This window comes from Malania oleifera, chromosome 4 (genome assembly GCF_029873635.1).
Source record: "Malania oleifera isolate guangnan ecotype guangnan chromosome 4, ASM2987363v1, whole genome shotgun sequence".
Lineage (NCBI taxonomy): Eukaryota > Viridiplantae > Streptophyta > Magnoliopsida > Santalales > Ximeniaceae > Malania > Malania oleifera.
This window is the reverse complement of record NC_080420.1, coordinates 123,236,030-123,248,470: the sequence shown is the minus strand read 5'-3', so window position 1 is coordinate 123,248,470 and position 12,441 is coordinate 123,236,030. Positions and strand designations below refer to the sequence as shown.

The 12,441-nt window shown below is 33.9% G+C and overlaps 1 protein-coding gene and 1 non-coding gene across 2 annotated transcripts in view; both read right to left on the bottom strand.

Moving 5' to 3' along the window:
- Nucleotides 1-5,058, bottom strand: part of LOC131154394 (mediator of RNA polymerase II transcription subunit 13) — a 65,410-nt gene extending 60,352 nt beyond the window's left edge. The window contains exon 1 of the mRNA XM_058107128.1: nt 4,682-5,058. The gene's annotated coding sequence lies outside the window, so the exon portion shown is untranslated. The remainder of the gene's footprint in view (nt 1-4,681) is intronic.
- Nucleotides 5,059-8,557: 3,499 nt separating this feature from the next.
- Nucleotides 8,558-8,630, bottom strand: TRNAF-GAA (transfer RNA phenylalanine (anticodon GAA)). Its single transcript has one exon. It is a non-coding gene; the product is annotated as a tRNA-Phe (tRNA).
- Between the last annotated feature and the right edge of the window lie 3,811 nt (nt 8,631-12,441).

The following is a 12,441-nucleotide window of genomic DNA, read 5'->3' as shown; positions in this document are numbered from 1 at the left end:
CAATCCAGCACGTGATAAGTATACTGAAAAAATATTTATAAAATACCAAATCTATTCAGCTGTTCAAAAGGAGGACAAAGGACCCCCAGTCCCTTACTCCCCAAAAGGCTGAGTTGCAGAAATAACAAACTATGTTATGTTTGATTCCCAGAATGTCAATTCCTAGGAACAGATCATTCATAAATAAGAACTTAATAGCTTACAAAAGATTACGTGTTTCGTTACAAAGTAAATTACAATGCAAAAATTTTAATGAATCCATAATATGGAACAGATAAGGAATGACTATTCCCAAATTTCAGTTTGGGATTGTCTATTCCTATCTTATTCCTCATTAAACAGAGTAACACAAACTTTTGAACGATTTTACATTTTTCAAAATTATTTATCCCTATATTATTTTCATCACACTCCCATCTTATTCCATTCTACTCTTAAGAAAAGATATTCCACGAACCAAACCTAACCTCAGAGTTTAGGAAGGGGGAACTCAACTCCTTCCAAGGCGCTTTTTTTCCCTCCCTCCAGATCAATCACATCAAACAATGGGACACAAAGGACAATGCCTGTCTAAACATATACCCCTCCCTTCATATCCCAAAGTGGAGGGAGGAGGAATCAACTTTTTTGGAGGTGTGTCTGTTGTTATGCATGGTATTTGGCTGGAATGGAATGCTCATATCTTCTCCATAAAGAAATTATCTTTTATTGTGGGCTGTTTCAACGGTACTTGTTTGAAGGATGTTAAGCGAGATTCTACAGCTTCATTAAGTTGATTGTATTTTATTTTTATGTTTCTCCTTTTTGAATGAGGATTTCATATCCTTTTCACTGTACACTCTTTTTTCTTCTGTATAATATATATACTTTTTCGATCAGAAAAAGAAAGGAGCATTAGAACTTCTATATACATAACAAATACATGTTGGCAGAAATAATCTTTGTAAAAATAAATTAAGGAATAAATTTATGAATAAAAGGAAAAAAAAAAACAATATTATACAACTTTTCGCTTATTTATCTGAAAGAGCATGAACAAAAGTAATCTACCATAAATTTCAACTGTAAAATAATGTGCGACTAAGAAAAAATCATCATAAACATAATAAAATATTTTTACAGATAACATGTCCTTGTCATGGACTAGTAGCAATAGGGTACACCACATTTTAAAGAATTGCTGTCAAGGTAAATCTATGTGGCATCATAATTGTACACCCCTCATCTGTATCCATCTTCATGGCTCTAACCATCTTTTTAAACCTTTCACTATAAACAAAAGACTGCCCATATTAAGCCCCATAAGTCTCTGCCTATATCACAATGAAGCAACAGCTGGTTCATACTTCCATCATCCTCCTGAGCAAATTCTATTTTCCTTTGGTAATTGTTCCATGTTCGTTCCACTTACAAAAAAAATTTCCTATACCCTGCCCAAAAATAAATATGTAATACTTCACAGCTAAATTAAAAAGAAACCCCCCCCCCCCCCCCAAGGCCCAGAAAAGAAAAAGAAAAGTTTGCAACAAAAATTAACCCACTTTCTGCTAAATCTACCACACATAAGCCCACAAATTGTACTTATCTCATTCTCATAATTGAGGAAAACAACGTTCCAAGTTTTATATAACTTCGCAATGGTTGCCCTGAAGAAAGCCTCTAGACTTGGACCACGAGCTTTTAGAAAACATGGCTGCACAAGTGCAAAACAACCGCAGTGTCTCTCTCCTGGCCACCGATCAAACTGCCATTGCCCAACTGCTAGAACTTGTCTCCACATTTGTCTAGACCACCGCAGATCACCCAGGTACAAGTACAACAGCCAGCAGAGAGTAGGAAGACTGGTGCTGCATTGCGGGGTTGTGGATCGACAAACATACAAAGGATTGAAGATGGGTGTCAAACAAGTGTGGGTCAGAGAATTTCATTAGCATCATTTTTAATTAGATTATTATTGACCTACTAGTTTGACAGCTGACCTAAACTGTTGGTTGGAAGGGTACGATCTTCTCCTTAGGGGGTCGCATTACTTAAATTCAAGTGTGTCTTTCTTTGATCTCTTCTATTTTTCTTTCCTTGTTTAAGATTCCGGGGAGAGTGGCCCATAAGCTCAAGGGGATTGCATGGAATTTTCTTTAGTCAGTAGGACCAAGAAGGAGGGAGGCTCAGGTCTCGTTGACATAGGATTACTAAAAGTAAATTCAGTTGGTTTGCAAGAGAATGGATGGGATGCTAATATTATAGAGATAGTTTTGCATATGCGCCCATGGAAATTCATCTCATGGTTAACTTATTCATTTTTCCCTCTATCTAATATATTGTGAAAGATGAGTGTAAAGTTTAATTATGGTCCACTGTTCATGTTTCTCTGTGTGCATGCTTAAGCACTTTTTTCTTCTTGGTTTCTTGCGATTTTCAGTTTTGTCATAATCTTACTGTAGGGTAGTGAAGGAACTTTCTTCCCTCCAGTGGTTATTGGATTCTTTTCATTATTCTCATCGTTGGGATGTTATGATCTCATGTTTGGATAATTTAGGTATTTTCTCTTGTAAATCATTCTCTACTCATCTAAAGTGATCTTTTCATTCTTTTCCTCCTTCCAATTGATTGTCGAGGGCTAAAGTTCCTGAAGTAAAGGTTTTTTGTGGATCACTATTCTTAATAAGTTTACACCAGCAACCTGTTGCAGGGTTGAAGACCCTCCATGCACTGTCTCCAGATGTGTGTGCTATGTTTTACAGTAGTGACGAGGATCGTGCTCATTTTATTTTTGCATTGCCTTGTAGCTTGGTAGCTATGGAGCAAATTATTTGGTGGGGAAGTGTTGAGTGTGTCCTTATTCTTTGGAGTTTGGAGCCTTTCTTGATGGTTGATTTTAGAGGTTTTGGCAAGCATAGAAAAGTCAGGATTTTGTGGTGGTGTTCTATTTTGGCTATTTGGTTGGAGAGAAATGCTCAGATCTTTCAAGATTGTGGGTGTTCGATGGATTTGATTTGGGACAGGATTGTGTTTTCAGAATCCATATAGGTGTTCAATACAAGGTGTTTTAGAAATATGGCTTTTTCTGACAGGATTGGCTGGATCTTCCGACTCTGTCTTGGATTCTTTTTGCAATAGCTTCTGACAGGACTTAACAACGTCACATCCATGCTGAGAAGTAAAGATTTTGTCCTAAAATTGGAAAACTCAATCCCCCAAGAGCAAGTGAACAACATGAAAGTATCAACCCCTCAAAGTACTTCCAAAGAGAAGTACAAACCAAGATCGGCTGCCACAAGCTCTTCATTTTATGATCAGCTAAAAAAGTAAATATTATTATGTTATACAACCTTCCCCTTCATACATGCATCCAGCAACGCCTTTTGATCAGAATTCACCAAAACCATTGATTTGAAATTGAGAAATGCACTTACATAAATGAGGTCATTCAGAATCATCACCTATTATTAGCATCTTCTTATCTGTCTTTGGTCTAGGCGGCCAGCATGAGTGCTAATTAATTAGCTCAAACACGTGTACAAAGCAATCTCTGTTGCATACTCAACCCATACTCCTATTGCTTACTCACCAAATAACAAGTTTAATGCAAAAAAATTACTGAATTGAATTCAATTATCTTTCCATACAGGGAAAAAAATCAAACGAGGTCATATGATCAAGAGGGAATAACATTATCTATGCTGTGCTTCTGTTGATGCCGAATCATATGTCAGCTAAATGCCTGAAAACTTGATGGCACCTCCATCCTCCTCCTACCCTCCCCAACATCAGTAAGAAATTGATGTAACACACTAGAGGCATGTAACACACTAGAGGCCTAAACTGAATAACGCTACATCCATTCTTGAAGTTTCTGATAGATTTCTACTTATTAAAGAGAAATTATGGCCTATTTGAAAACATTGAATATCCCAACAATGACACAACCATAGACCTAAGAACAGTTAAACATATTCCGTTCCATATTGCAAGCACCGATAAAGCAATATTATAACCGTCAACCAAGCTCCACGATAATTCCCTCAACCAAGTTCTAAGATTATTTACGCAAACTGAAGTTCTAAAGAAGTTTTAGCCCTCAATTATTTTGCATTGTTAAGTTACCATTAGAGCATCAGCATCTATCTTACATAATACAATCATGATCAATGTAAATATACGAAATTTTAAAGTTCATAACTTCATAAATAAAATGACAACATGCTTCAACACTGAAAAACTTTGATAATAGACCAGAACCGTGTTTTACGTTATGCACACACCCCTTTGGCAAGCATTTTCCAGTCTACCCAACATAAAAATTTTATGCTCAACTGAATAAAAAAACAATTGAGACGGCACACAACTGAATTCAACAAAAATCAGGTATTTTATGCTAAAAACTACGACAACAAACACTAAAACAATAACTGGCACTGAGTTCAAATCACCCAATACTAAAATCATGCTAAACATGGTAAAAATTCTCCCAAGCAGAAACAAACATAAATACAATTCAAAAACTTTTGGCTGCAATCATCACTAAAACCCCGCAAACCTAATTGAATCCACCAAATTTTGCTTGATTCTAGTAGGGTTTTTCCCCAAATCAAGTTCAGAGTTTATAGTGCTAGTGTCATGCAATAAATTTAAAACCAAAAAAAAAAAATTAAGCGATAAATTTTAAGGAATTGGAGCTTACCTTTGAATCGGGTCGGCGAAGTTCTCTTCGTTCTAGCCTTAGCAGTAGCGGCAGAGACGCAGAGTCACTCCTTCCCACCCTCAGACCTCTTCCTTCACTTGCCTGCAAATCCCTTCCTCCCTTCCCCTCTATATATAACTAATATATAGTTTCTATGAAGAATTTCTCCAAAAAAAAAAAAAGCAAATCAAAAGAGCAAGCTTTGATTATAACGGATTGAAGATCAAATGACAAGAAATAAGGAGAGAGCAGAAGGATTCCCCGTGCCCTTCAGCTCCATTTGCGGAGAGGGAATTGCCGCCTGGGACTGGGAAAAGGGTGATTGATGCTAAAGAGAGACAGGCGAAAGAGAGAGATGGCCAGATGGGTTAGTTGGTGAGTCGGGCGGCTCGTACCTAGACCTGGCAAAACGGGCGGGCGGGCCGGGTTTGGGCGGGTCATAAACGGGCCGAATCATTAAGGGCCGATATTAATCGGATTACATACATACTAACCCTAACCTGCCCGTTTATTAAACGGACGGATAACGGATCATCCTTTGAAAATATATAATTTTTTATTTTAAAATTTCATATAAACTGGCATTTTTTAAAAAAAAACTGTATTTTATTTATTAATTTAGAAATAAAAAGAACATGTAAAAAATAATACATCCTTTTAATCAATACATTTTTTAAAAAATATAAAATTAAAAAAATACATTTTAAAAATATTAAATATGCATAATACATTCATAAAATATTTATATATAAATCTAAATTTATATGAATCCTACAATATTTACACGTCTGCCGGCTGGTACTCTGCGCGCGTCTGTGGATCGTTCGTAGGAGACGACGACTGGCAGCCTGGCAGATCCGGCACGTAGCAGCGCACTAGTCACCAGAGGAGAGGAAAGACTGCCGGACTGGAGAGGAGAGCTGGAGAGGATTGACTGAGAATTTGAGAGACAGAAAGAGTGAGAGCCGAGAGCCGAGAGGTCAGAGACCCAGACGGCCAGACGAGGAGACTGGAGTTGAGAGGCGCGGCATGGGTTAGGGTTAGGGCTTTTTTTTTTTAAGTGTGTGTGGTTGTGTTTGTGAAGAGTGAACTGTGACTCCGTGAGGCGTGAGTCGCGTGAAGGCTTGAAGTGAAGGGGGGTGAAGCTGAAGCGTGAGAACTGAGAAGCACAACTGAAGCACAGCGAACGGCGGGTGACCCGCCCATACCCAATGGAGACTTAAATTACAAATTTTTTTTATAAAAAATAATCACATCACCTACTTAATTGGTTGGTTTTATAATCCATATCCATTAGTTCATTAGGGTTCAAAAGAGTTAGCCCTAATCAATTATATCTTGTTTGGTTCAATATTCACTTCATTAAACTAAATGATTATTCAATATTTAGCTCAATAATAACTCACACGAATTTGTTTATATAAGTCGAACTCAAATTAAGTTTGCGAACTTACTCATTTACTAGTTTGTTACTAACTTAGGAATCAACTCGATATTAGTTTCATATATTAAATTTATAAATTTTAAAATATATTTTCTTCAAGATATATATATTTTTATTAATTATCAATTAAATTTAAATAATTTAGCAGCTTGGCTTACTTATTAATTTAATATCAATCTCAACCCAGACAAATTTGAGCTTCAACTTAAGCTTTTCGAGCTACATAAAATTCATTTGTTCATTAATGTGAAACGAGTTTTAATCCAATCAAGTTCCAATTATTTATATGCTAAATTAGTTGAGCTCGAGCTCTCTTTCAAGCAATCGGGCCAAGATCGAGTTGGCCATAGCTCAACTTGGCATGTTTGCAAGCTTAGCTACAATTGACTCAATAAATATATGGATTATAAATAATAAATAAGTAATTTTTAAAAAATGCCATTCCCATCTATGAAGACATATGGAAACCATCATTCCATTAAATGGAGAAATTAGCGTTCTCGGAATGCAATTCTATCTTCATTAAGCAAATCAAACACGAGCATGAGAATCAGGGTCAAGTTTTTTATTCCATTTTAACTCCATTTTTGTGAACAAGGAAACTTATGTGACATAGAAGAGAGGAGGAGAGGTGTTTCGCAACACCACCAATTGCTAGTGACGAGCAAGGATGAAGCTAAGATTTTATAGTTCGAGGGGTCATGATGACAATGATGAAGAATGTTAAATTGAAATATAGCATTTAAAGTAAATTAAATTTATTTTTTTTATTTGAAAAATAAAAAAAGTTAATTACATTATAACTACTTCGCGTAATCTGTACACAGAACTTTTAAAACATTCCTTCATAAAACATCTTAATAATTAAGGTTTGTTTCAATGCCATTTTTGATGCTTCAATCGTCTCTTGTTACTGACGCAATTTTAAGAACAAATTCTTTATTTGAAAGTCAAATAAATAATGTACTAATATAATAAAGTAAGAAGAAACAAGAGAGGCGAGTTTGTAACTCGTAATTACTTAATTAAGAGTAATCTTGAATTTTAGAAAATAATTTTTACTTTTTAAAAAATAATAAAAAGTAGTTAATTTTTCATTTTACAACATTTGTATGAAATAAGTGAACAATAATAAATAGTTTTGACACTATCTACTTGTGAAAATAGTACTGTCTTTTTGTTTTTAATTTTTAAAATAATTATAAAAATATCACCTTATTTTTTAAAATTTGCAAATTTATATTTAAAAGAAAATTAGAAAACATATTTTCATTATTTTTCTAAATTTTTAAATCTTACTTTCTGTATGGGAGACATAGAATTTGAATGTTAAGTTTTAGCTTATGTGATTATATATAGAATTTCTTATAAATCCACATAAATCCAAATTCAAGTCCCAAATCCATAATTGTAAATATTACCTTATATAAATTTTAAAAAATTGAAAAACTAGTTACATTTTTTGTTATAAAAAATAAAAAACTAATTTACACAGTTAAATAAATTCTTTATTTTCTATCCTTTTAACACGAGTCTAAAAAATAAATAAATGAAAAGCTAAAATTTTTAATGATTCTTTAAAAAATATTTTTCAAAATTAAATGATCCCTAATTATTTTTTCAAAGGCTGAGTAGTGCTTTCCACATAAAAGGTTGATCACTGGTGTTGTTTAAATTTCTAACAAATTTAAGAAAATCTTCTTTTTCTTTATTCGAGAGTCTTGCATAATCAAGCTTCGACTCCTTTTTTTCATTATTCATTTGTACTTGCACAAATCCGAATATTTAGAAACAATGACACTATATTATGTCGATACTTGAATTTGAATAAGCAGACATTAATATAATTTGAATTAAGGTTTTGCATTTTTCGTTTGAACCTTAAACTTAAATTTAACTGTAAATTTTGTTAGATGAATTAAACAAGTTAACTTTTATGTTTTTTAATTAATCTCTCTAGCAACATCTCAATAAATTCTCTTATGGTCCTATCTAAATGTTTGCTTTTAATTTACAAAAAATTTATGTATTAATTGGATTTTTCAATTATGGTTTTTGTAGTAGTTTATGTTTTTCGGTCAAAAAGTGGGAAATTTGTGTTATTTGTTGTCGTTTTGACTCACATCACAGCGGAATTTAATATGGGAGAATTACGGTGGGCGAAAAAATATAGTGTCATTGTTTCTAAATATTATAATTTCTAAACAAGTTAACTTTTATGTTTTTCAATTAATCTCTCTACAAACATCTCAATAAATTCTCTTATGTCCAGTCTAAATGTTTGCTTTCAATTTGCAAAAATTTTATGTATTAATTGGAATTTTTTAATTATGGTTTTTGTAGTAGTTTATGTTTTCAGTCAAAAAGTGGGAAATTTATGCTATTTGTCGGCATTTCGACTGACGTCACAGCAGAATTTAATGAGGGAGAATTGCGGTGAGCGTGGATCGAACACGCGACCTTCAGATCTTCAGTCTGACGCTCTCCCAACTGAGCTATCCCCGCATTTTGACAACAGGCAACCAAACTAACTTAAGACTCTTGCTTGAACCAGTCAATAATTCTGTATGCGCGTAAATAATTAGATACAAAATATAATTCTATTTATTTGTTTATAGAATAGATTCTTATTATTTCTTCATAACATAATCTATTAAATATATATATATATATCTTATACTTTAATTTCTAACACATTATTAATTACTGCGAGTTGTTAAGCAAATGTAATCAGATAATATTACATTTTTATTTAAAAAAATTAGAATTAGTTACACGTGTATGAATAATTGAACGATTGATGTTAAATATATACACGGTAATATTGTGGTTTATCAATGATTGTTCGATCGCTCATAGTAGATAAATATTATGTAAATATATGTGTGCAAAAGATCGTTCTTCGTATTCATTGTTAAATAGGGAGTCGTTACTCATAAATACAATAAAACTAAAATTATAAATATAATATATTTCAATGTGGGTAAGCAAGTATACATTATTCTAAAAATGCTCAAACTATTAGTTTATATATATTTTTCCTTTTTTTCATTAGTGATTTGCAAAATATTGGCTTAATTTTGATGCAAAATTCCTTCATGTATTAATTTAAATTGTGGATCACCAACAATTTTATAGTTGTTATTTTTTCATTTTGTATTATTTCTCGAGTTTCACTTTCATCTAGCTCAATAAATTTGAAAAGAGCTTCTAGATATAATTTAATTATTAATTTTAATTTTCAGAATTAGATTTATTATTTATCTAAATGATATTAAAATTTTATCTAAGTTTAGTTGAAACTCTATTTTTAAGAATGCTTTGTTACTTTTAAAAGAGTAAAATGTTTTTATAATTACATATAATGTGCAATATTAATTAGTATTTGTTTTGAGATTGACAAACATCCATAAATGAAAAATGAAATAAAACATATAATGTACGCCAATAAACAAATTTCTTTACATTGCACAAGTTATTAACTTTTTTATTTTATTTGAACAAATTTTAATTCGTAAGAATATTTGAATTTGAGAAAAAATACAATTAGAATTATTTTTCTTGAATTTCATTAATTTTTTTCTCTTATAATCTTTAATTCAAAAATTTTATTTTTTTTAAACAATAAAAAAGAAACATTTCCACCATATTTTGGCTTGAAGTTTCAACGATAAGTACTATTTTTTTTCCCTTAAGAAACCAATTCTATCAAGAGCACTATTAGGGAGATGGGCAATGATGTGAACTCTAGGTGAAACTTTTGAACTTTAGGAGTACTAGTTAATTTGGTGGGAACACTAAGAGCTTTTTTGCATTCCTTTCTTCTAAGCAATGAAGTTTTCACAGAGGAGGCTAAAGGAGTTTGACATGTTTGATCCATAAACTCTGAGACAAGGAAGATTGGATTGGTGTACTTGTGAGGGCCCTTGTTTTGGTAAGGGTGGGTGGAGTGGGAAGGTGTGAGTGACTGAAGGGCTGATAGTATCATCAATAGGGTTCTTCCCTTTAATGGCTTTTACAAGTTCTACTAAAAATTTTTCGACAGCCTCAGCCCTTTCTAAAAGATCAACAATGCCAAGTTATTGTAATGGATCCTTGCGAGCATTACAAAGGTTCTTTCCCCTTACTTCAACCAATAGCCAAGTCAACGTTTGTTCAATGATTTCCATCCTTTCCTCCAAGCTAGTTGCTTCTATCTAGAGATTGCCTAATCTCGATCCCTAAGGTTCTTCAACTGTACACTCAATCATGTTTACTGAGTGGCCTCCATAGTTTGTTGGTGAGTTAATTCTTACACTTGTATTTTCTCCACTACTCACTTGGAAATATATGATCTTGACATTTATCAAATCTTGTATATAGTGCTTTAGTGTTTTGCACTTTTCTGTGGAGTGACGAAAAGCATTAATATGGAATTCACGAGAAACTTTGGGATTGTGCTACTTTGAGGATGGCCAAATATTCAGAGACACTGAAGCAATTTTGCCTTGGGATGCTAGTTGATGATATGGGTTTGTCAATGGTAAGGGCAGTGGACTAAATTCTCTTTTTTGTTTAGGAGTTTTGTTGTATGGTACAAGGGAAAGCTTTTAGATTACTAGGGTAGCTTGATATAAAGGTCCTTCTCTTAAGAATTGTGCTGGAGAAAGATATAGTTGAGGATAGATTGGAAATTGAGAACGGATGGCAGGTTGGGTGTGAAATTGACGAATAGGTTGTGGCGTTGGTCTTGCCTTTCTACTACCCTTGTAATCAATGAGACAAACTTCTTTAACCCCATCTTCATATATTGGTTTTTCCTACATTTATGGTTGAGGTGATCGCACCATTGTATAATCCACCATCTTCCCAAACTACAAATGTAACGCCCCGACCTGCCACATGGGCCCGAGGTGCTACTTTAGTGACGTCTATGTACTTAATATCATATTTATCATAAAAATGCAGCGAACATAAATAACACATTCTCCAAAACATTACTAGAGTTCTAACTAATATTATACATATGGGTTTCTAGATACCCATACCAATCATAACTGAAGGTATCCTACCCTAGTCCATAAAATTATATTACATATCCAAAGACTTACGACATAACTTCCATACAACAGAGTTCTTGCAGACACTTACACAAAAACTAGCTACTGCCCTACCCTGGCGCTTGCTATACTTGATCTTGATATGGTTAGAAAAATTATTTGTATATTGGGGTGAGACACTTTTCAGTAAGACGGATTAAGTTAATATCAGTGTGTAGCCAACATGAGTTTTAGTGTATATAGAAAATATTTCATTCTCCATTTAACCAAAAATAGCAGTTATACATTATACTCACTCTACTTAGTTGAAAATACCCTTTTCATTTCCACCATATAAACCAATTCAATAATTAGAGATACCATTTACATAAATTAGCATATATGCGTATAAGACACTTCCTGGGACTAATGACATGCTTAACCCCCATGACGGGTTGTGCAACCCAAAGGCTGGACTTAGCCCCAGGGAATCAACTCAGACAAAGTCAAAGTATCCATCTACTAATATACACCTGTAGGCATTCGCAACCCAATTGCAGATCTAATTGCCTTACCACTTCCTGGTCCAGACCCCAGGGAAGGTACCACCTCTACATAGGACAATCGGCTGAAACCACACTACACCTCTCTATCCAGTATGGGCGCACATGGCCAAATAATAATTCCCTAACAACAGTACCGTGCTCACAACTGGTCCTTGGGGTTCTTAAATCATATCATACAATTTAAGTAGTAAAATTGTAGTATAAATTCATTTTGTATAAAATCTGTCATTTCACAAAACTCGGTCCCCAATCGTCAGATAAACCCGAATCACAACCATTAAAGACAACCCGTGTAACAACCCGAAGAATAATGGTATTTAAATAATAAAAAGAAAGGGAAATGGAAATCGGAAACAAAAGGAGGCAGTCGACGACGTTGAATTTTGGAAAGGATAAATCTCAGAAATTTTTCAACTCCTCGTCGACGAATACAGGGGACTCGTCAACGAGGGTATAACAAGAGCTCGTTGACGAGGATAAGATTCTTCGACGAAAATATAATTAGGCTCATCGACGAGGTGACGTGGCTCGTCGACGAGGAAATATCGAGGGGATGATTTTGGGGTATCTAAATTTTGTCCAAGAAGGGGAGAGTTCATCGACGAATTTTGTATTGACCTCATCGACGAGGTGACGTGGCTCGTCGACAAAGGCCACAATTTAAATAAGCCTAAAACTCATTTTTGGCCGAAATTTCTTGCGCAGCACCTCTCTCTCTCCTACCACTCGGTC